Genomic DNA, 26485 nt, shown 5'->3' with positions numbered 1-26485 from the left:
TGTTTAGGGGAGGACCAAAAGTGGGAAAGGGAGCAGTCAAGGTGGATTAGGAAGGAACAAACAGGAAAAAATAGAGAGGAAAGGGGATAAAACAAGCTGGTCAGGTGTAAATGTCTTTTGTTAGTACACATATCAGGCTGAGCCCTGCGTTTCATAATCCCATGTATTCTCATTAAATCCTCTTTCTAATTATCTTCTGTATGGGTGTGCTCTCTATTCTGAGTTGGTGTTTGTGAAAGATGGTGAACTTCAAGCTGAACTAACCAGCAAGTAGGATAAAAAATACCAGCTACTCGATAAGAGATACCAGCTAGTGGAGTGAAACTGCAGATCTCCTGGGCTTGGGTGGATAGTCTGGATACTAGCAACTGGGGGGAGCAGGACATCTGAGGACCAGCGAGTGGGTAGGCTGAGCATCTAAGGCTCACCACTGGAGTGATTAATATTTTGTGTGTATATATATCTTTTTATATATTTTTTTTTTCCACTGCTGGATTTCCATCCCGATCAGCCAGAAAGCAGGAACAGGATCAGACCATCCACACTGTTTATGTTTGTGCGAGTACTGTATGCATTTATGTGTGTGCTGGCAATGCACTGCTGTTTGTGTTGATCTGTGTGGCCAGCTGTGCATGTGAGTATGCATGCATGCATGTGTGTGTCTTCTGAATATTTAGCCTTGCTACTGGCTGAACCTTGGGACACAAAGCCACAGCAACCTCACATCCATCAGGCGACTGCTTTCAACTGCCTCAAACAAGAGATATGATTTGTCCTTGTGGAGCAAAGTGGGGCAATCCTTCAGATGAGAGAATATGATACTATCAGCTGAGATCAACAGAACTGTGATAATTTACCCACTAAAAATGTATTCTTCTATTATAGATTTTCACAATTTAAAGGAGGAAGCTGTCAGTTTATTCTTTGAAGGCAGAGGTGCTTAGCTTACCTTTTAATAACGGTCCTATATGGCTTTCTGAAAAAAAAATGTTTGAAGCAACAAAGGCAGTATTTCAATTAACTTGGGTTGGAATATCCAGAATAACTCAGTGTTATTTCTTGGAAGCCTACAACTGTGTCATTATTCCTGATATGAATATATCAAAACAATAGTAATTGTCTAAGCTTCATATAAAATATAGTTTGTTGCTACTTATTTATAAGAGGACAAAAGTGGGCTCTGATGTGATTCACATTGATTCTTTAATAGAAAGATATTGCATTTTTGGAAGGAAAGATACGCTATGCATATAAATCTTGTGAGAAAGAAACTATATTTGCTCGCACTGCTGTTGTAGCTCACAGTTTTTCAATAGTCTGAGGAAATGGTGCTCTGCCGGAACCACTGTGAAGCTAAGCAATTGTGGAAGCCCACAACAAATGCATGTATGTAGTGTAAGTATCGGAAAGGAATATTTCCCCTAGCAGGAATTATTTATTGTTCTGTTTCAGCTGGGTTTCTCAGGTAATATGTCAGGATTCAGACAAGTTGGAAACTACATGGGTAATTTATGATATCAAATGTATTGTAGCTTGGAAGGTCAAAGCCATATAAATTGGCAAAACATAGAAACAGTCTTGAAGAAAGTACCATTCACTCCTTTGTGTTAAAAAAAAAAAAAAAGGGCTTAAAGGCTACAGATCGTGTCTTCAAATCCATTGTTATTCCAAATAACCATATCATAGAGATCTCACAAATTGACCTAACTTACTTTAAAACAATGTTAAAGATTCTTTTTCTCCTGCAATAAGTAATGGAACTTAATTCAATAAATTCATTGGATTATAATAAAAAAATCTAATGTTTAGAATTCTTCTGATTTCTGTCAAAAATTTACCCTTGACATGTTTGCTCTTGTGCCATCATTGCCCTCTAATATGCCTGGGCATTTTTTCCATTTTTTGGATAGTTGCTCATGCTTCTTCAAATATTACAACCCCTTTCAGCTGTTCTTTTACTTAAAAAACTAAGAACTGTTTGGGCCTTGGGTCTGCATAGGTCTGCACAGCCATATACAGGCAGTGATTGAAAAGCTCTTCGCCAGCTCCATGGAAATGAAGTATAGCTCAGTTCTTGTCTCAAATATTTTTAAGCTAGTTAGTATGCAACTATTCTGTTCTCAGCCTCTCAATCCTTCATTGCATCAGTTCTATTAAAAGAGCAAAAGGCAACACAGTTCTAGTGACTTACAGAGTGTGACATTGAGTTGTACCAGCTCAGTGTCCTATAGTGATACAAAATTTTAATAGGAAGGGGCTGATTGTTTCTGAAACTTAAATCTGTTGTGATACTAGTAATATGCTTAATTGAATTTAGTGCAATGAGAACTTTCTTGCTTTTGATCCGTACCCAATATTTCAAGGTGTCTGCTGGTAGAGAGCTGGTTTGGATGGGAGTCTGAAGAAAGGCCATTTCAGGCATTGATAAGGCTGAACTCCTGATAAATGCAGGCAACTTTCTTGAAAATACTGCAGTTACAGTCCAGGCAACATGAGGAATTTCTGTAGATGCAGTTTCCTGTGTTCATTTAAATGGAATTGATGTTCTGCAAGCCTCATTTTGCCCCTGATATGGTAGCTAAATGCATTGTCGGACAAGATTGGAAACTGACAACAGCAGTGACAGATTCATTCCATTTATTAGGTCAGTTGTCACCCTTTGGCAGCTTTCCCATTCTCAAATTATCTTCAGGATACAAAGTAACTAATGTGGAAGAGAGTAATTCCTCTGCAGTATGGGTTATGGAGCTTAAATTTTTCACAATCATTTTGTTTGAGATGGATTTTTTTGCACACTAAGTTGATGGTTACATTCTTCTTCCTTTATTAAGACCGAGAACCTGCAGGTATGAGGTTTAAGAAGTCCATTTTCTCTTGACAGCTTCACCTTTCCACAGGGACTGAGGTGCTATCTTCATCTTCAGCCCTTAGTGCTGTGGTCTGTTTTCTTCACTTTGGGAATAATAGTTGCCAAAGTGATTTTGGAATCAAGCAGAACAGGCAACCAGCCAGCTGCCAGCTATGAAACAGCAAGCATCTTTTATATGCTAAGATAGACCACAGGATAAAATGGGGCTTCTTGGGTTGTAATATGAATTAGTGTTGCCATATAATCTTGTTGATAAACGTATAAAACTCTAGTTTATAACAAGTTACATTTTTGGCTTTCTGGAAGGCAGTTTTGAAATCCCACCAATCTGCTGGTGAGACCCAAAATTACAAGGGATCTGTTACGTGTAATTGTACTATACAGTAGTTGTCAGCGTAATCTATACGTTGTGATACAGCTATAACATTAGCCACAGTACTGCTCCCTCAAACAAAGGGGATTGCCTGTGTTGAGCACCCTGCAAATTCAAAGCTGAAGAGAAGTATGGGCAAGTGTTGCCACTGCTGGCTAGCAGTCCAAGGAAAATGTTTTGCATTAACTTCTTTTACAGATAATGATAGGCTGACGTTTGAGGTACAAACTCTCTTTTTCACCCCCTTCTGAGAAAAGGGCAGGCAATGCTTCGGAAAGTGAGAAATGAAGAATACTAATATTATGAAATTACCTAACACACCCTGCTTTGCCTGAATACTATGGAATAGTCATTATATTGAGATCCATACTTTATATCCCTATTTAGAGAATTCAATACCAACTGCAATGAAATTGGGTTGCAGCTGTCATGGCAACTTTAACTCAGAGTTCTGTGTCGTATGTCATTATAACTGCTACATGGGATTTTCTTCTGTTTGTTATTTTCTCCTGTTTGTTATTTTCTCCCTTGAATGTTGCCTTTCTATCCTTTATCCTCTTGCATAAAGCAGTTTGGGGATATATTACAAACTAACAACTGTTATCAGTATTAACAATGAATCCTTGTCTAGAAACCCAGCTTAACTGAAATACCAGTGTAGTGAGTCTGTAAGTAAATGCTAGAGATACCGTTGGTACTTTAATGCTGGTAGATCTCCCTTGGTTTCCCTCCCCTCACATATGATTTTGCTATTCCTAGCCACATCTAGCTCTTGCTCAGGGAGCCAGCTCTTCCTCACCAGGAGTTATCCTGCAGCTCTCCAGTAACCAAAACTGGGCTCTTCTCACCCTGGGCTGACCTGCGGTTTGGCAAGACACACTTTAGCAGGGAAGAAGGAAAGTACAAAAAAATCTGCCAAGTTTTTTTAAATTATTTTTTATTTTAATATTTGTTAGCATTTGACAGTATGTATGTTATGACTGAGCACAAGTCATGTGGTGCTGTTTGTTCTGAACAGATAAGTAGTTGAGTCTTTTTTAGGACTATTACAAATGTAAAATCAGCATTTAACTTTTGTTCTGTAAGATTTGCTTAATATGTTCAGCTTCACTATTTCTGCCAGAAACATTTAATCAAGAATGACATGAGATAATTAGCAATAAGAAATTCTTTAAAAATATTCAATTCTACTTGAATTTACTTTACAGTGTTATCCACCTTACCCCATTATTAAATGTTTCAGATTATAAAATTCAAATTAAAAAAAAATTGTATTTAAATTAAAAAGTAACCATGGCTTATCTGCCTGGAGATGGCTGTAGAAACACAGATTAACATCACTCTCTTCGAAAAATCCTACCAATTCAATTAAAATTTAAACGACAATTATTTCCATTTCATAGGGCTTTTTAAATAATCATGTAGAATTTTACAGTAAGAATATTTAAAATTCCAGACGTATTCCAAGTCCTCCTGGCACACCCTTACCTTGCACGTGCGTGCGCACACACACACTCACATAGTTTCTTTTACAGGGCCATTTTACACAACTGAACAGAATTACCCTTATGCTGCCCCTGCCCTCCCCCCCCCCCCGATGTTTTAGTTCAGTTTTATAAAACCAGTACTGCTCTGTCTTCACTCCTCTCTGAGTCTAGGGACTTCTCATGTCTCCCATCCCACTCATCCCTATGCCAGCTTCTCACATACTGTCATTTTTATCTTTTTTTTTGGTAACTGGCAGTGTGCTATGTGGATAAATTAGCAGAAACATTGATTTTAGACTCCCCTTGATATAATAAGGGGGGTTGCAGCTGAAAGGTTTTTTTCCATAAGATCCCAAAGGCTCAGAAAAATCCATTTTTATCAGGCTGTCAGACATGCTCCAGATCTACTACCCCCAGACATCAATACCTCAAACACTGTTTCTAAAGAAAAGACTCCTGTTTGTGCCATGAAATCTGGTTTCTGTTGGGGTAGAAGGGTGTAGTTCTGGGTGTCTTGTGGAAAACAGTTACCCTCATTTTGTTCTTATAATGTTACATGTTTGGCAGCATCTTCACAGCCTGATGAGAACACACTGTACCAATATGAAGAAAAGGATAAACTATAGCTGGTCATTGGTTATGTGACTGAACTTTGTCTGATTTTCTGTTTTGTTCTTCTTATACATTAGGAATAATTTTAAAAGAATGAAATACTTAATTAAGGAATGAAGAGCCACATTCCTTGTAGTGTCTCTCTTCAGGTGGACATAGCAGAAACATGGACACATACCAGTGATGAGCAGTTCTCTGTACCTCTTCTTTTTTAATTTCCTTGCCTCCTTTCACACAGGCCAAACATTGCACATGAAGCTGGATGATGAAAGAAGATACAGATACACCAGTTCTTCACTTGCTCAGCTTTCTTCACCTTGGACCCAGGGGCGACCTAGAAGCTATTTGAGAAAAGTGTTGGCCTATCTGGATACACAGCTCACTCCAAAGAGCTGTGAATTAGACTGTCTCTGAACTTCTCCTGGATGATGCTGTTACTGAAAAATGACACTCAATATTTTGGCATTTTGGGCCAATGCCAAAGGTTCAGGAACAGCAGCAATAGCTCAGAAGAGAGAATTCAGACCTGTCCTGGCACAGGCAAAATGTGGCAAACGTAATACAGTGTTAAAAATAAGGTATTTCTCTTCTGCTGTAATAATTCTCAGCTCCTCAAGGAGGAGCTTGTGTGCAAGCTACAGACCAGATTTTCAGTGGGCAAAACATGTCATTTGCATTATCTGTGTTTAGTACAACATTCAACCTTACATGATTCTTAATAGCTTAAAACCTCCTGTTTGGCAAAGCAAAATGAGCATCCAGTTCGTATAACTTTTGAGCAACATGTAGGAGACTTCTAAACCATGGCACTTTAGTATTTTTTATATATCCCAAGATTTAGCCAGAAAATTGTAATTCCTGTGGTACTGAAAGAGTAGACCTGAGGTATGGTTACATAGCCTACAGCCACCGACTTTGAAAAAATCTGTTGAAATCAGAATTTTGCAGTGGGGGTGTATGTCTATTATGTTCCCAAATAAGGTAGACTGAAAAACATTTCTGTTTTTAATATGCCAAAAAGATAATTAAAAATATGAAAAAGACTCCTACTTTATGTTGCTAATATCACATAAGTGATTTATACAAGTATTTGGATTTTTGTCTGTGAGGAATAATCTCAAGCGTGTAGTCACTGATCAAATGTTTTCTTTTTTTTCATTCAACCACATTTACAAAATAACCATTAACTCCTTTCATATCGACAGATAGCCACATCTTTCACTCAAAATGATGGTTAAAAATCATTCTTCTAGTCTGACAGAAGAAATACTTGAGAAATGTTTGCTTGTTCTCCCAGCTTGGCAGTATGTGGTGTCCAAGAGAGCTGACTCACAAAGCAAAAGCCCTTTATCTGAAAGTTTGAAGAAAACAAATTTTATTTAATTCAGCACTTTTTGACGGAAATTTCATTGTCCTCTGACCCTGTTCTCAGCAAACCGCTGAACAGATTTGCTGAAACTTTCCAGAGAAATTCAGCCCGAGGCAGACACTTGGTGTTTAAATTGCAAGCCGTCCAGTTAAAGTTTAGACAGGTAACGTGTCTGAAAATAGAATTTTAAAGTAGAAAATGTAAGCAAATTGATAAACTGTGCTACTGGTACCAACTGTAATCTGCAAATAGTTAGATGTCTGGAACTCAAAAATATGTAGCATAGTTCTTTAGGTTTGCATGATTAATAAAATGTGTGCCTTCAAATGGCAGATCTTACCATTAGTTTTTAATCATCAAATCAAATAGGGACAGACCAAAGAGCTGGATCACTACTGTCCGACTGTCCTTCACTAGCAAATCTGAAGGATTTCCTGATATTTTGCTGAGATGTCAGTTGTTCCAAAATGTAGGCATTTTTGAATATCCAGATGCTAGCTTGCACAGAAAACACATTAGACTTTTCCCTGCTAATACTTTTTTTCTATGTAAGGAATTTCTATGGCAGATGCTGAGCTGCCTTGAAGAATTATGAATGAAGAGAAAGAGAGCTGTGAAATGTAAAGTTGTTAACACTGCAGAAGTTTGAGAACTTATACATTGGAAAGCACATGGCAAAGAAAAAGTTATACTGTGGGAAGGATGGAGAACACATTATCTCATGTGTATCAAAATGTAAACAGGTGCCAGTTCTTTGCAGTTCAAAGAAGGGCACTCAAATTGTGAAGATTCCTTTTTTTTAACTTGAAAATTATTTGTGTTTTCTAAATTATGAGTGAGAGCGAGATTTAGTGGCTAGAACCTGTGAGGGAAAGCAGTACCAAACACTGAGCTGATATGTAGCATGTGCAATTCAAAGTAAGATTTTTAGGGATTTATGACTTTAAACCTTTTTCAGTATTTTTCCTTAAGTCAAGACAAAGAATCATCCACATCATTTTAAAAAAAAGTAGTTTCACAAAGAGTTGGAGAACTCACTGAAATCCATGGAAGCTACTGAATATATCACCTACTGAAAAACAGGACCATGTTGACTTAGGTAGTCAAGCTGAGATTCATCATATACCACTTTTTCAGTACCTCAGCCTTAACTTAAAAGCCTTATGCCCCCTAGTTTAAAATGAGGTGTGCTTCATAACAGTACTGAGCTTTAAAAGGGCCCAATATGTATTGAAAAACTTGAATGAAGCTTACAGTAGGAAGGCAAGGCTTTGACTGATTAGAATGAAAGGCAAAAAAACCTCAAAACATCCAAATGAATCCCGATGTAAAGCTGATGAATTCCAAGAATTATACCCTAGAAAATATATTTTCTGTTCTAAAGGTAACTGCAATCATTTTCTTGGGTTTTCCTTCTTTCTTCTTCCCTCTTCCCTCTCTTTTTAAATTTGCCTATAGACTAAATACACTTTTATTGCTACAATATACTGGAGTTTGTGGTAAGGTCTAGAATCCAAAACCTGTATCCCAGGTAGGTGTTTGATGTAAATTTGTATATACTTGGCCTAACCACTCTGTATGAGTTTGAGTTTTTGAACTCTCTTGGCACAGATACTGATTTTGGCAAAGAACAGAAAGTCTTTACTGCTTTTCACTGTTGAACATTTTACAATGAGAACTAATCCAGATGCCAAAACATACCTGAAGTCACTAACATGCCTTTGGATAACTCACTCAAAGAAGAATTGTTGGCACACAAAAATCTACTTCAAAGCCTGTGGAAACTAATAGAAAGGCTTCTTTTGACTTAATTTGAATCCTGGTCCAACATCAACATGAGTCAATGGGCCAACTCATGCAACTAAGTGTTACAGTATCAGACCTTGTAGGAGTATTTGTCTTTTATTATAAATGCAATGTAAATAAATCTACTTTTGATGTCTTACAAGAAGAAGGAAGGCAGTAAAAGACCAAAAGGGTAGAAGCAACAATATCTTATAGCATAGAACAAGAGAAAATTCACAACTTAATTGCATCCTGTCCAAATACAGCCCAATTTCTATTAAGAAATATTTGTTTCCAATGCATAGACAAACCATTGCTTGTGAAATATTTATTACTTATTCGTAATTTTTAAAAATCACAGTTGCTAGGAATAACTGCATTAACTTTGCCTTTATCTGAATTCCTTTGTGCTTACTGTTATCCTATTGCTCTAGCTTCACAGGTCACTTGTATGACTCTACAGTCAGACATTATGGCTAGATGTGTACTAGTTAGGGCCGGGGAACATCCCCGGTTATAGGTCTAAAATATTAAAAAGGTCTGTGGCATGGTACTGGTCTGAGCCATCTAGCCCAATTGGGCATGGTTTGGAAGTTAGCACAGATCAGGACTGATTCCCAGTAAGTGGTTTGCAAGCATCCAGTATGATCTGGAGGCCGAGAGTTTAATAGCAGAGGTACAGGTCACCTGATGGCAGCTGGCCACAGTGGTAGAGAATGGCCCCATGCAGATCTTGTTTGCTAGGGCAGACACAGCTAACAGTGCTGTCAAGTGATACCTCATCAGACTTGGTCCTAGGTAAGAAATGCAGGACTTGCATAAGAAATCATGGAGGAACCAGTTGTCATGTAAAAGACTCAGGAGGTTTGATGGGAGAGAAGAGAGAGGGGGAGAAACTTCCTCTTCAGTCATTTATGCTTTGTTTCTATTTATCTGCCAAACGCAGATCCACACTATAATTTGCAGCGGAGCGTGTGCTGTGCAAGCAGTTGTTCTAAGCACAAAAGCAACCAAATTTGTCAGTAAAGGAGATAATTTCCATTAGCAGGCATGCACTGAGCTCAATTTGCATCTGGAGCCTATCAGACTTCACAAGAAAGTTACGTGTCATGTTTAACCTACAAGATAGTGATTGATCTTCATAGCTGAAATCTCAGGGGACAGTTTTGTGAAAAATGACAGCATGAAAGTCAGTAGTCCAGCTTTTCTTTAAAATGCATTTAAGTGGGAAATAATTCCACTAGACAAGTCTCTGATCTCTGTCAAACTGTTGGAAATCTGGAACACCAGATATCTTACTGATAAACATCAGCTGCTTTATTCTAATTTATCAAGGAGTAATGGGATAATGATTGCCTCTAGAAGAAACTACACAATGTCCAGAGAATAAAGAAAGAGAAAAGCATAAGGGTTGTTTGTAGATTATCCTACATTAAGCTTAGCAAATGAATTGTCATATTCTGAAGTAAGTCTGTGTCATACTGTCTAACAGCAAATACATATTTTGTTGTGAAAAATGGACAGCTTCAATGTCTTCCTTGGAAAGAAAAGATGAGGATTAATGACTATAAATTGTGATAACTTAAAGTGGCAGGACACAGAAATCCATAGAGCTGAAAACTTCCTCTGGGTTTTCTGCATGAAAACTGTGCTCCATAGTAACATTTGGCAAAAGTCAGTGGAACTATTTCAGCACCTGAAATTGAGCATTTCTTTATCCACAGGAGTGCAGGAGTTTTTATGGCAAATCCTGTCTCGCCTGTTTCCTTGTATCACAGCAGAATGGATCCAAAGTCCAAACCTCCCAACCCTGTGTGTGCTTCCAGAAGAGAGTCCTAAACTCAGGTGCAAGTGCCATATATAAAATCCTTTTCAGTCACATACTGAGGGATATTTACAGTCGGATGAACCCATTTTGTTAAAGACAGGTTGATGATTTACATGTTGAGCTGTCCTTGATCTTCCTTCTTTACTGTGTGTGGACCGAACAATTCTAAATGATTCAGCACTGAAGACCTGGCTTCACATTTATTTTCACTTCCCTCTTTTTTTTTCTCTTTTATTTAGCAAACTTTAGGTGGTTTGAATACACAATATTTAATTTCCCAATTTTTTCAGCAGGAAAAACAAATTCAAGAGTGAAGCTTAAGACCTACTGACAGGGATAGACTGTCAAATTGTAGGACAGAAATTGCCAGATTGTGAAAAGTTTTGTTCATGTGTTTCAAGAAAGCAAGCTCCCTTTTATATAGCAAGGTAGAATAAAGTTTACATATTAGATTTTTTAACTTATTTCTCCACTAAGACTCTTAATAATGGATGAACCTTCAGGTTATGAAATATTAATTCATAACACAAGGATTTCTAGAGTCTGAAAGCTTCATTTTTGATCTTGTTCTTCAGACATATCTCAGATTTCCTTTTTTGCATTTTTAAATCTGGTTCCATAATGAAAAAGTCCACCTGCTTTTTGTTTTCATACCTTCTTATGTTTGTTAAAGCATGGGAATCATCCAAGTTTCACATGTTTTAATTACACATTGAGGATATAATGTTTTCTGAAGGTGAAAAACATAGGCTTCTAGTGGTGCTTAGGACTATGGCAGATGCATTGTTTCAATTTGATAAAACCAGGTTGCTTGCTTCTGGCATTTAATGTTGGACCATGAGCAGAATATGAAGTTCTAATTGTTGAACTTCTTATTAAAATTATTAATGCTGAACCCCAATAACTCACCTGCATACATAGTGATTTTTCTGTTTTTTTTTTTCTCCAGTTGTTCTTGAATGCTTGAGTGCAATTAGACAGGATATGGCCATATTCTAAGAAACAATCTGTCTTTTAAATCGATCAAAGTCATTGGTCAAAGGTATCTCAGAGAAGTAGATATTTATGCAAAATTTTGCCTGCAAAAAAGAGAACAATGTATAGGAAATGCAACTAAAATATAAACGTTTGGCTAGAGTGCTCACATGGACTTGGACTCACACTGACAAAGAGCTAAGCATCACTAAGGTGCCACTGCCAGTGGCTGGCTTACTGAGTAGTGTTATTGCTATTCACTTGAGCATTTGTATATCTTCTACATTGAACAGAAAGAGTACGGGACTGATACAGTTAATATTCTGAGCAAGAAACACCTGAGTCACCTCATAGGACACACTGTAGAAATGCATTCAACACTTATGTGTGTGCATTGTTTTTTGTAGATATACAAGAGGTGTGTATATCACACAGTGACATCTACAAACTTATGTAATAGTCATGTTTTTAAGCTTTTTACCTAGATACTAAGCGTTTGATGTGGAAAGTTTCCTACTTGAATCTCTTCCATCCCAAGAAACTCTACTAACCAGCAGGTAAGAGGCAAGGCTGAAAGATTATTTTTTGAAGTGGGACAACTCTGCTGAAAATCTTGCCATGTTCGAACATGAGAAATCAAAACAGAGGGGCTGAATTCAGAACATTCTCTGTGGGGAGATCTGAATGCTAAGCTACTATTTATAAACTCTGTGTTAAAGCATCACCAGACAAAATGTGTAAAGTACACAAATGGTTGTACTGAGCATTGGATTCCCTTTCCCAGGAAGAGTACTAACCACTTGGACTCAAGAGCCTGTATTCCACCCAAGCTACATATTAGGGTTATAAGTGCCTGTCTGGATCTCAACCCTAACCTGAGAATATAATGTTATTAGCTTGAGCCTGCAGTGCCTTGAGTTCTCTGCCAGATCCTCCTCCTTTTCTATTCCAAACACACAAATGCGTACTTTCTGTGGTTTGGCAGCAATTTCAGTGTGAATCTGAGCCAGGCACATAAACCGTGCTTAAGACACCTCCATATGCCACTGGTTACCTGGCCTATTGCCAGCTGGACTCCAGCCTCAAAGCTATTGAGGTGGTTGTGGGGAGTGAAGGTATCCCGCCTCGGTGCGGGTGTGGTGCTCAGGATTGGTGTCAATCCTGAAGTATAATCTTAGTCCCATTGTAATTAGCAACAAAACTTCCATTGTGTCAATGGGATCAAAATTACTTATGCAACACCAAGGACTGATAGATAAGAATCCATCAGCTTGGGTTTTGAATTGTTGCTGTATCATTTATAATGAAGTGGCTCAAGGCTGATGGACTTAAATTAGATTTTTGTCTTACGCATTCTGTAAGGTGCCTCAAAAATGCAGGATAATTTCCTCCTTTTCTAAAAGCATCACAAACACTAATCTCCATTTTTATGTGCTTTATCATTGCTAATAATCTGTTGAATGTACAAAATAAGAAATGGGAAGAAAACTAGAAAAGGTGAAGACATATGAAGAGTTGCTTTACCTTTTAGTGAACTCTGTTTCATCAGCTTCAGTTATACAGTTGTCCTTGGGCCTAATTCAATCCAGAGAAGTGAAGTAATATTGCTAGATGGCTGTAAACCTCAGGGAAATCCTCTATTAAGGGAATGACGGCCCTTAAGGGAATATGAGGCTTTATTGTTTCTCTGTTTCTTTGAACACTGTGTTCTTGAACTCTGAAGTAGCATTAGCACCCAGGATTCTACTCCCTACAGCAGGATTGGCTAGATAACTTGGTTGTTCTTTATAGATATGAATTATAATATTCTGTTGAATTTCCATTTCAGGAGAGATATTTTTCTGCTTCAAAGTTAGTCCAGTGGAAAAAGAGAAACACTTCCAAAGGCTTAAAACTTGAGGGAGAAGACACAGAGTTAGGGTTTCTGCAATCAATATTGACAGTGTTGCCCTAGCCTATAGGAGATACGAGTTCAAGAGTCTGTCTAGACCAATTCAGAGGGCAGGAAGGCAAAGTTTTCTTCCCAAAATGGTAATTCAGACAAAAATAATTTATATTTCCGTTTTCCACATCCCAGGCTAATGCCCCACACCTTGAAATACAGGGACTTCAAATGTCTTCACAACAATCTTTTGAAAAACAGATTCTATCGTTAAAGTTATTTCAGCTACTTCTTTTCTTTTTAACTGCAGGTATTCTTACATGTCAAATATTTTCCACATCTAAATAAAGGATTTGATGCTAACTTTGTACACCGCTTAAATTCTTTATGCATTTCAGATCATCCAGATATTTCTTTGGCATGGATATCTTTATAATACAATACATAATGCATAAATGTAATGTTTATTACTAGACCTAGACCAAAATCCAGATTTTAGTGTTAGTGCCAAATACCAGAGATGTCCATTATTTCAACTCACAGCTGTACAATTTGAAATCCAATGAGGTATTCATCAGATTAGGAACACATAAGTATAACCCTGAAACTCAAACTCAAAAGGATACAACCTGGCATGGGCAGTTTATTTGAAAACAAAAAAAAAGGAAAAAAACACACACAAAGCACTTAACTATACAACTTACACTCAAGTTTGTATGTGTGATTATTTTTCAACTGTCCATGGCTGAACTTTCTGAGATTATTCTGTAGGCAACGTGTCCTATGAATATATCTTTAACTCAGATCGAAATAAACCCAAAGGTCTGAGTATTAGAAACAAGCAAACAGGCAACTATTTCCACCTGGGTCAACCTCACCCTGCACAGTGCAGTAAGCTGTCATTTCAATTCCTTCCAGAAAAATGCATCAAGCAGGAAATAGCCTGTGGGCTTAAGTTTGGAGGAAGAGGCAAAGAAAAAAACATTGCTTTAATTTATTCCCCTTTTTTCAAACTAAAAATGAAAGAAAAAGAAAATGTGGCTCAGAGTGAAATTTTCAGACACATCAAGGAGATGGAAATCTCATCCAGACTGCACCCAAAAAGTTTTTTTCACCCAAAATGCAAATAATTCTTTGCTTTGACTCCCAGATTCACCAAGGTCACCACTCTGTCCATGCATAGTAATGCATGCCCACTTGAAGGATCATTAACACATGTTTATTTATTTATTTTAGTTGAACTTGTGTCCCACCTGATTTTCTCCACATATTCTCAACAATAAATGGCTTATAACCAAAGACACCAATTTTATACTGTATATTTGCTGTAAAATCACATTTATGTAAATACTGACTTCACACATTCAAGATAAAAAGGGAGTTGATATCTTGCAGACAAGAAGGTCAAGAGCATAGGCTGTCTGGAGGGCTGCCTTTGGGTAAGAAAATCAGTTAAGTAAGGTTAGTTTAAATTTTACTCCTTTTTTAAAAGCTTATCAACTAAAGGATGAGCTTTGTTATTTATATTCCAGCCAGTGGCAGGAAGGGGCAGGGGCAGCATGGCCTGAGGGAAATTTCAGGAACCTCAGCCCCAGAAGAAATTTGCATGGACCTCTCTTGCCTTCTGCCTTTCATTTCTGTAACTCTCTTTACTGAAGAAGGCTTAAGTGCATCATTGCGAAGCCTGTCCAGGCGAGGGATAAAAAAGAAAACCTCTTTTGTACCTTCATTCCACTGTCCATCTATAAGGTCCTTGAGGGCCTCAACAAGTCTTAACGTCCCTTCCCAGGCCCCTGGGACTCCCCTCACCCTGCCCATGGCCCAGGACCCCATCCCAGCCCCCCCCGGGCCGTCAGTCCCTGCCCCAGCAAGATCACGGGACACCATCTCCAGCCCTGCCACAGTCCTGCCCTGCCCAGCCATGGGCCATGCCAAGCCGGGCCCACCCACAGGCCAATGTCCCATCCCTGTCCACTGGGAGATGCCCGATGCCTGGGGATGGGGCTGTCCTGGCTTCCCCCTGGCCTGCCCTGCTCCTGGCTGTGCTACCCTCGGGAGTCCCTGCCATCCCCCAGCCAAGGGAGCTGCCACCCCCACAGTGCTCTGACACCATGTGCCCACAAAAAGGCCTAGTGCCCATTTAGAAATAGAAATGTGACAGCTAGAAGCTAACGTTTCTGTTTTATAGGCGTCAAAACACAAGCATTTATTGTTGGTTCTGGTAAGAAACGTGGTTTTACAGTCTGTTTTGAATATAAAAGGGACCAGAGAGGTGCCTCCACTACTTAAACTGTTAGCTTCCCTTGGTCTCACTACTGTCAGACTAGCATTTTTCTTGTAGAGCATTTCCTTATGAAGAAAGAAGTGGATACTTCCATGTAACCATATTATTTTTTTCTTGTTTCTGGAATTGAAAATGTGATTTATGGTTTGGCTTATATTTCTATTTTTTAATGGGAATTTTCTCCAGCTCCTTTCTAATGTTTGACTTACAAGGTTGTTTTGCTACGTTGTTGTCCCAATTTGCGCTACATGGTCCATCACTGTAGTATTTCACAAGCAGCACAAACAATAACAACCTGCCCTGTCTGTTCTGAATGGTCATTCCCAAGTTTGAAGGGCATTCAGCAACTCGACGAAGCTAAACTTTTTGATTAGAAAATTTCAGAATGAGCATCATTGTTAAAATCATCAGCTTCCTCTGGGGACCAAGCAGCAGGCTGGCTTTAAGGTTTCCTGCAATAAAATGCACAATGAACTCATTGTCCTGGCTGCAAAACACCAATGTGAGGCCCTTGACAGCATGATGATATCGAACGTCTAAATAAAAAGCAATTCTCCTAGCAGACTGTAGCTTCTGGCAATGTACATAGCTTGATACAGTCATTAGTTTTTATGCAGTTTTAGAGCAAACGTTTTACTAGGAACCCAATTTTCTTCTGACAGAAGAGACTATTAGGCACCCCAAGCATGACAAGTGTCAAGAGCTCCTTCCAGTTGAAACATGCCGTTGACAGAAGGTGATTTGCTATCAAAGCTATATACGTATACTTCGTTTGCTCGGTTTGAGCATTTAAAAAAAAAGAAGGAAAAAAGAGAAGTATCTTAGCTTATGTCTCAAGATCTCCTCTACTGTTTATGGTTAATATTCATCTTAAAAGTTTGCAAAAGGGGCCTCTCTAAAGGCTATATTCAAAGGATGCTTTGATTTTTGAATAGGTAACAGCCTTGAGTTTTGCATTATGCAAGGACAGCTGGCAAAGCATGTGGGCTGTGAAATAAGCGGGAGGCTTGACAAAATCCATCCTGAAAGAGAAAACAAGGTTAGGAGCAATGAGCTGTGACTGACTAGAGCTGTGGGAGCTTGGAAACCTTCCCCCCAAATGCAAACGCTTAAGGTTACTTATTTGAATTGTCTGTTGAAAGACATTGCGTTCTGCGACAGCATGAAATGAGGGACGATGAAGCTCAGCCCTATCCTTTACTGTTCTGCAATGCCCAGCATCCATTCCCAAAGAAAGTGCTCAACTTGCAAATGCAACTTGATTTCTACTGGAGGGGCACGTACTGTACTGGAATATAAAATAAGCTGTATTCAGCTCTTTTAATTTCAAGGTGTTCTTCATACAGAGAAATTTTTTTCTTCTTCATATAGACGACATAATCTATTCTCAGATACAGAAATGTCATGGATGGCTTCAGAGCTCAAGTTCTGGCCCTTTGGAATATTGGGCTCCAAGCAGTGCTGCCTCAGAAGAGGCATTTTAGCACTGCACAGTATACCGGAGTTTCTGTTTGCAGTGCCAGTCCCAGAAGCCAAAATTAGATCAGATAAGTATTTCTCCAAAGAAGGCTCTTCTTTCTGTAGTCTATTCAGTCATTATAATGATGCAAACTTAAAACATTTTTTTAGAGCTTTTCTAGAGAATCTCTTTGCTCTTCCTATTTCTATGACTCCATTTATTGTGAACTATTTCTCCCTGAGCTTTATGAGGTCTCTGAGACCTATCAACATTTTCTCATTTTAACTTGCTGAGGATGACTAAGGAAAATAGGAGATTGTCTTATCCATTATCTTCATGAAGTATATCCTAGAGACATAGTGTACAAAAACAACACTATGTAAAAAATAAAAAAAAAACACACCAAAAAACCCCAACACCACATTCATTAAGGAATAGATGGCAAAGATGGATTTAATGCGAATGCAGTCAAAAGTCTCAAATCTTTAACGTTTTTAAATATTTTGTCAGTAATCTGACAGATAATAACAGACCAAGAGACTTTGTTTCTCTTTCTTGTGGAGATTGTATTGATCACCTCAGCCTACTTCAGCACTGTTGGTATTAGCTAGATACAACATTGTAGTCCTCATTAAAAAATTGCATTACAAACAGACAAGCTAACCTCACAACAAATTAGGTGGAACGGACAAAGATGTAACACACCTGAAATGAAAATCAACCCTGATAGATTGATGGAATGCCAGCATAAGATATCAAACAAAATTAACTTAATTAACCTTGAAGGAGTAGTAAAAAGCAGGATGGTTTCATGTGTTAGTGTGTTACATTATTAAGTTCTGACATTGTTTGGTGAGTGGTCACTTACACAAACAATTTTACAGAAACCAGGAGCTTCTTTGTATATTGGTGTCATTCAGGCATTTATAATAAAGTTTATTTTGCAAATAATTCTACTAGTTGCAAAGTTACTTCTCAAGTCATGCTGCAAATAAATTATCTTTCAATAAGAGGTATATGATAAATCATTGCTCATAGCAAGATTTAATTAATGGGAAAAAAAGTCCTGAAGTTGTCTTTGACTTTCTTGGGACATTTCTGGAGAATGCTAAGCACACTTCTCTGCAGTATCTGCACAGATGCCTTGAAAATAGTCAAGATGAATAGACACAATATAGTCACAAATCAAGAAGTTACAATGCAGATGCCAAAGATGTATGTGACCAGACGTTAAATGGTACACAGGGCCAGGACAAGGTCAAAAGCTGGAAGGATGAAGGACTGAAGACAGGCATATGTCCAAAGCTGCTGCTTTGAGCTTCTAACCCAGCTGAATACTGAACTTGATTTGAGACAGGAGCTGCTGCTTCACGTAGTGAGGTATGATATAATCAGTGAGGTAATCAATTGCATTTTGTCTCAAAAAATAATATCTTCTGACTTTTGCTGAGTTTCTATCAGAACGTTTAATCTCTAGTCTGCAAAAGGCAGAGAAGGAAGGAAAACCTCTGAAAAGATATAAACTTTTAAAAAGGTGTTTTAAAAGTGATTGTACTTTATATGAATGCTTTAAGGAAACCATGTGGAAAGATACACTTTTATTACAATGAGATTGATTAATCCCTACCAGAGCAGAACGGAAATGGTAGATAGTGACAGTATTAAAAAATAAAATAAACAGACTCTCCAAAGACACATTTCATGGTTGAAAGAAAAGGCAATTTCTAAGTATTTTCCCATTTTCTGTCCAGGAATAGTGGAATGACATGAACTAGGTAGATTAGACTTGATTAGATTACATGATTTTGGAATATATAAAGGACATTTGGAAAATATAAATACATAAAATTTGATAATGTTATTTTGTACTTAGTTAGGATAAAAGCTTGTCTGTAAGGAGTCTGTGCAGTTTATTTGGAAGAAAAAAAATTAAAAAATTCCTACAATACAGGAACGTGTATTTAAAGAAGACCTGGAATTTCATGGAATAGTTTTAGCTTAATTTCACAGTATGGCAAAAGCCAATTTTTTCTCTTAAATGCAGTTCATGTTTAATTCAATAGGGCCCATAGGCGCATTACCAAAAGCAAATTCTGACAATCAGAATGATTGTCTCTGTTAATGTCTGTTAAAATACTAGGCAATTGCAGGCTAGATGGCTAACTGTTATGAGGATTTTGTGTATTCAGTTAGAAAAAGTTTCAAAAGAGCTATTTGAAAGAAGATATCCTGCATAACATAAAATAACATGAAAAATTATCAGTGTTAGAGTTTTAGCTTACCGAACAGTGCACCAGAATATTCACATACACTTAGTAATATCTTCTACTTTAGTGAAAAAAGTGCAAGAGAAACTACACTTGCACTAATGTAGGCACACTGGCTGCTGCATTGCTCTTGTCCATAAAATTCACTGCAACCCACATGTTGTTGGTCTGACGGTGATCTCATGGCTGCAGATTACGTGAGAACCACATCCACAGAAACCTGAAAAATAGTTTCTTCATTACTGAACAGAAATTCAATATCTTCCTTTAAAGCCTGATCTATCTGTGGCTTTAAGTATCTGAAAAAGAGTGTCCAAACCGTTAGCTTTTTTAGTTTTTAGCTAACCGTTTTTAGTTTTATGATCTTGGGAGCTGAATGCTCGTGTCTACAGTTCCAAAGGTCAAACCTTACATATGGGATTTTCTACATTGTTCAGACTCTTCCTATTAATAAGAATGTACCACAGATTTAAGCAGTTAAATAAGCAGAAGAAATGTGTTAGCGTGAAAATAAAAAGGCATATAATCCCAGCCTGCTGAGATACACTGATAGGTTTTTCTCTTGTGTAGTCAGAGCAGCTGTTATAGAAAGAGCCAGATTTTCATGAATGGGAAGGCAAAATTTATTGATGTGTTCTGTATGAAGAACAAATACTGTTCTGTATGAAGAACAAATATGATTTTTTTCCTGACGCTCAAGTGTATTAGCTACATTTTGCTAAATAGATATAATGCTCCTCCTTTTTTCAGAAAGTTACAAAAAAAGTATAACGAGTTTACGGTCTGTTAAAAAAAACAAACAACAAAAAAGAAAAACAACCAACACCAAGATATCCATCTACATCTGTACAGAAAAGTTTTCAAAAGGTGTCTAGGACATAATTGATAAGTTTATTCCTCCACTACCCCAAAAAGGGACAGATTTTTAACACCATCAGTATTGTGATTCCCTCACTATTTATCATAGACATAAAAACATAGCTGACTTTCTGAGGTCAATTAATAAAATTGCTTATATCCCAAAGAGAGTCAAGGCCCACTTTTATTCCCATACATGATGTGGGGGCATCAAGTAATACAACCTGTATGGAAAGAAGTTCTGACACCTACAGATGAGTTTCCCATGATATACTGAAACTGGGGAAAATATCTTCCTTTGTTTGCAAACATATTTTAGCTACTGGAAAAGACACTGTATCAGGAATCATTAAACAGTTAAAATGCAAAACTGATTTCTCGTTAATATCATGCAAGAAAGCTAGATACTACAGCTACAGAAAAACATATGACTGGCAAATCAAATTAAGACCATAGGGGTATAGTGGAGTGCTTTAAAAGTGGTCTTGGAGTTTTCATTATTGTATCACTTGAAGACAGGAGGGAAGTAATAGGAGGGAATGTCTTCTTGTTTTGATCTTTTTTTGATTCCTTTCTTTCTGTCCCTTTTTCTCTCTCAATATCCTTTTGATAAAAAGATGTTTCCACAGTGCATGAGCTATTCATAGTGTGTACAGCTTGTGCAATGGACCTTGTATCAAGCAAAGACTTGCATTCAAAATTATTTACCCTAGTTATGACTCCTCCTATATTCCTTTGTATGTGCCTCTTCTTAGTCCTTCATATTCATGTAGACTCCCTATTCACAAAGTCAGCCAGCAAAGCTCAATAATAACGAAAAGGAATCAATTTTACTAGACACATAGCTGATGGGTGGTGTTTCAGCCTTCGGCTCTGGAGGAAAGCCACATATAAAAATATCCTGACTTTGCTCCTAAATCTTTGACCTTTCACATGGGACTGACCTTAAAATAACAACCCATCGTGAACTGAGTATTTGCATTCACCTGTCCCTTTGTCATGCTGGTCTGTTGATTGTCCTGCACTGTCACAACAGCAAGGAAAGTGGCAATATTGTAGGTACCCAGGAGCTTAATGCCTTCTTAGGACAAAAGCAATTTGCTGCTCCAACAGTGAACTCTACTACCATTCCACTAACTTTAGAGTTATTTTCCGGGTGATGGGAATAATTTAAAGTCTCAAACTGAGTGATTCAGACGACAGGTATTTCCTTTCCTCCACTGTCAAATGGAGTTTCAGTTCACATGCAGGTTCCTCTTTCTGCAGTAAGAAATAATTCTTACAGTAACAGTTCAGTGAGCAGAGACAAATATTTTACATTTTGCAAGTTATATAGATTTCTGTATTCTTTAAAGTACTTGCTTCCCTGAGAAGAAATTCTCCTAAGCAAAGTAATGATTGAAAGATCATTCAGGATAAGCACAAAGAAATTATTTAAAGGTTACATCCTTTCTTGGAGAGGATGCTGTAAAGAGTGAGAGAATATAAACTAGCGTGATTATCAGTCTTGCAAGGGTGACATGTGAGAATGTCTTTTTCTTTCCCAATTTAAAATTAAAAATTTGCAGAAGATAGAAGAGGCTAGTGTTTGCAGCTCCTGGCTTTTCCTTGGCCCTGTTGAATGCATGCTGTCGAATATGTTGCTGGTTCTTAATTTAGAGTTTACAACCCAGAACCACAGCAAAAGGTCTGTGGTTTTTTCTTGACTCCATCTGATACCTTGGGCAGATCCCTTATATGGTGCCTCTCTGTCCTTCTGCTGAAGGATGAGATCTACGTGCTTGGACAAATATTAATGATGTGTAGCAGTTAATCTTACTTATAGCAGTAAAATTCTTTAGAAGAAATTGTGTATTCACCCCACCACACCAGTTTCCTGTAAGGAATGTTGTCTGTTCAAGGGCATGACTCAAATTGGTATGGTGTTCAAAGTCATATGGTACTGTGCACTTCTTGCACTGGCTGGACTACTCTATTTTTAGGGAAAACAAGTGCATTTTGGACACCTGCAGGAATATAACATTGTTTCTGCCTTACATAGTAGTTCACCAAACCCAGTAGCTTCTGCCAAGCAGTACTCCCTGCTCCATTGAATTCCCTGGGCGCCGTGGGGAAGATGGGCCGAAGGGCTGCCATGTGGCTTAACCGACAAGTGGTAACATGCCACAGGCAATGTGCTGCACAGCTGAGCCACAGCTGGGGGCTTTTTCCTCCGTGCAAGGAGATAAGCCACAGCTCCTTGTCTCTGGGCAAGGCACAGGCTCCCACCTTCTACTGGACTCAGAGCTGGGTTCCCATGGCTTTCCTGCACGTGGACAGCAGGAGGGACTGTGCTCCATGCTGGTTCTGGGGCTTCAGCTAAGCTCACAAAGTTAGGCTTGACATCTTGGTGATATATTGCAATTTATAGTAAAATCCATGTAACCTAAGGCTATGCACACAGGCTTTCACAGGTGATATTAAGCACCTCTTGTTTTAATCTTAGTCTATTTATTTGATTCAACAGAGGTTTTTCATAAGTTTTATTCAGTTATAAGAGTCTCCTCCATCTCCTCAAAGTGACAGCTTCTATTTATACATAATTTCAAAAATAATTCATGTGTTAAATGATGCATATATTACAAGAGGTAAGAATAGTAAAGAGCGAGCTTCTTTATGTTTTTCAAAATATTTAGCTACTGACCTTCCAGGGACTCTCATTTCATCGATAAATTATTTCATCAATAACTCTTAGAAAATAACTCTAAAAAAAAATCCATAGTGTAGATAAATCCTGTGTAAGAGGGAATAGAATTACAGAGGGATTTAAAATATATTTTAAAACTGGTTGTCTTTGTTCACTTTGGTATAGGAGTGAAAAAATACCAATCTCAGGAATGTAGTTACTTGATTTAAAAGGCAGCTATGTCATTCAGATCAAATCAATTTAAATTCGTTGAGCCTTCTGTCTCTCTTTTAATTAAAAAATATCAGTAGACTTCATAGGCTGATGAACACTGGCAATTCACTCATTCAAGTTATTACCGTTAATAGCAATATCTTTCCTTCGCAAATCGTTATTAAATGTGCCTGGGGATCTTGAGACCAACTGTGTAGCTAGAGGGAAGGATGCTGTCCTGGCTGTATGCGTGCCGATTGCTGGAGGTCTCCCTTCTGCAGAACGTGCCTTCTGAGGCGAGGGATGTTAATACAGGAGCGGTGACAGTTGTATAGCCGTGAGTCAGCCCCACTTCAGGAGTCTAAAGCCAAAACTGCCAGACACAGGGATGCAGAGGAAAAATGAAAACTTCAAAAAGTTAGTATTTTAATTCAGAAGAGCAAAGTACTGTTCATGTTTGCCATCAAGACAAGGGACACTTCAGATTTTGCACGACTTAACTGTATTGAAAACTATATCAGTAATTTCAAGTTACAGAAGTAACTTTAATTCAACTATCAGTAAATTCAGAGCTAAAGAAAACTTCAGATTTGGCCCATCAGTTCCACATGAATACTGAGTTAAACTTTCTGAGAGCCCTTTTACACCTTTACTTCCAGTGCTGTACAGTTTTACAGCATTTTCTTTTCCTTTTCAGAACTGACCCTTTACATTTAAATTGGGAAAGACTTATTTTTAATACACTGCTCTACACTGTGACAATTTAGTGTTGAGAAAGTGATGAGAATGCCATGGGACATTGGCTTTTATTAGAGAAAAACAGCAGCGTTAAAGCCTGGATATGTTTTTCTGGTGTACCAATTTAGAAAAGTATGCTCATTCTGGCTTAGACTTTCTGAAAGCAATTGAGGTAGATCACATAAATGGAAAAAAAGATGTTAGGTTCTGTTTCAGTTTTATTTCTTCTACTCTTTTCCCCTCTGTTTTGCCTGTGCCTGGCCAGGGAAGAGACAAGCTCTTCAGGGAAGCTGTGATCTCTGGTGTCACAATTTCTAACTCCATAGGGCTTAATTTTGCTGTAGTACATATTTACCTCAGTTTTGAAATATTTGGGTTTTCCCCTAAGATAATGCAGATCTTTTGCTGTTATGGGTTATTTCAGGAAACCAATGTAAGGTGCTTATCTGGCTCTCTGACAGATACTCCTGACTGTTTTCTGGTGGGAATAGTAGATTAAGAAGGCAAAAAAGAAGACTAGACACCATGAAATAATGGTTCAAATATGATCCAACTTGATTCGATACTTCCTGCCCTAATTCCATGTCATTTGAAATAAAACAAAATAAACATCTCTATTCTGCCCACTAAACAATAGCATAAATTGTATGAGGGAAGTGATCGCCATCCCATGACCCTTCTTGTGCACCTTCTGCATCTTAGGATGTAGTGATCTGCACACACTCTGTGGACATCTAAGAACTCCACTTAAACATGAATGTGACTTGCATTGACTTAAATGAAAAATCAGCATGAGTGCAGATTTCAGGACTAGGTTTGAGGAGGTCCATAGAAGAAAGAGTCATCAATCTTTGAAAAGTTTCACGTCTACCCCTTCCTGTGTGAAAGATCATTCTGATGTACACCTTTCAAAAGAGATTACTAAGTTACAAGAGACATTCCCTTGTTGTTGGAATATTAAGATATTCCTGTTACCTGCAATCAGTATTTTGAAAACCAGCTTCTTCATTACACAGCTCCTTTGTGTATCTCTTCTAGCCTTTCACAAGCAAGTTACAAACATATAACTGTTTGTTGTCATAGGGCAATAGGAACATGAGATACCTTTTAATTCTATTTTTCGTTAAATTTTACAGTAAACAATGGAGAGGGGAATCTTAAGTGCTAATTTCTTAATTTATTTTACAGGCTATGCTGTTACAGGAATAATAACTAACTTAAATAGACATACCAGTTAAGGTCGGTAACAATTTTTACTAGCTGCAATTAAGCCAATTAACAACAATAATTTAAATAAGTAAGTTAATTGTGTAATCAGGTTTTGCCACCATTCTTTACATGGATTTGTGTCTTTTCCCTCAGGAAGCCCTGTTACTATGGGACCAACTACACTACGGTTATTCACTGTTCAGCCTTACCCTGGACAGTAAAAAACAAGACAAATCATATTTAATCACTTTTGGTACACAAATGCAGGCACCTCTATATTGTAATGCAGGTTTTTAGAAAAATCACTGCTACCTCTTACTAGGAAGCCTGTGAAAGGTAATAGGTTAAATAGTAGGAAAGCTGAGGAGATGCCCTAGCTGAAGATCCATGTGTCTGTTTAATTGTATAAATTTGTAAAGAGTGATTGTGGAAGAAAGAAAAGAAAAGTGAGAAGAGCTGAAAAGATTCAGCTCTTTCTTAAATACTAAGGAGTTATTGAGCTCAGGTAAAAAATAAAAGTATTAGAGTGGCTCAATTCTTTCCATCTCTGCTGCCTGTGCAGTGAAAACCAGGCTTGAGTTCCCACTTGGGGGAATGGGACAGGAGCTCAGCCCCTTGGTCCTCTGCTGGGAGCCACCATCTTTGTAAGCAAAATTTCTAACTACCGGTTCTGAGTGCTTAGACATTCATTCTTGGTTTTCAAGGTCAAAATAATTTTTGTTTAAAGTAGGGTCATTTTGCAAGTGCAGTGCCTGAACAGATCCCAGCACTGCAGAACTTGTAACGTGTCTCTACTCCAAAGAACTATGGTCTCCAGGGAATGAAGACCAACCCAGAGATGTCTTTCACAGGTGATGCATATTTTGAAGAATGGTGTATTAATAGAAAGTATTGCCTCCACATGAGCCAGTTAAACATCATTACAAACATACTGTGATAGCTAGGTGTACTGCTTAAAGCCAAAAAGATCTCACCTAAATCAGCTTCTTTTCATTAAATTTCTGCTATAGTTGGTAGGTTTTGTTGAAAAAGTTTTTTCATACCTTGGAAAAAAGAAGTTGTAGCAGAGTTCAGAAATAGCTTATAAATAAAATACTGAAGTGCCTAGGAACTATAAAAACTGAGTTAATTAAAACAAAGTTCAGTGAGGAAAAAATTTAGTTTCATCAAAAAAAAGAATTTGAAAATTGCAAAATCTCTTCTTTCCATATGGTTTGACATATCCTGTATCCAGGCTTGCTCAAAATGTGTCAAGAATTACTATTGTGGGCATATTATACAACTTGGCTGTTATGTGTTTAACCTTAGGAGAAGACAGGAAGACTCTCTGAGGATGAAAAGTGAACAAGAGCTTCACATTCTTTTGAGGTGCATCAACCAGAAGTCACAAGACATCTGAGAATATTCACGCACACACGCACAGCCTGCCCCAAAGTTAAGACTTTGAAAAGTACAACTGCCGTAAGTTAGAAAACACCACGATGAGGACTGACTTCCATGTCTAGTGGCTGCTTTTGAAAAATGTCTGGCCCTCTGGCTCTGGTCAGGGAGACAGGAACCCATCTGTACCACTTCAGGATCCTCATTGTGCTGAACCACAAAGAGTTACGAT

Source organism: Mycteria americana, chromosome 1 (genome assembly GCF_035582795.1).
Source record: "Mycteria americana isolate JAX WOST 10 ecotype Jacksonville Zoo and Gardens chromosome 1, USCA_MyAme_1.0, whole genome shotgun sequence".
Lineage (NCBI taxonomy): Eukaryota > Metazoa > Chordata > Aves > Ciconiiformes > Ciconiidae > Mycteria > Mycteria americana.
Note: the sequence above shows the minus strand (reverse complement) of the source record.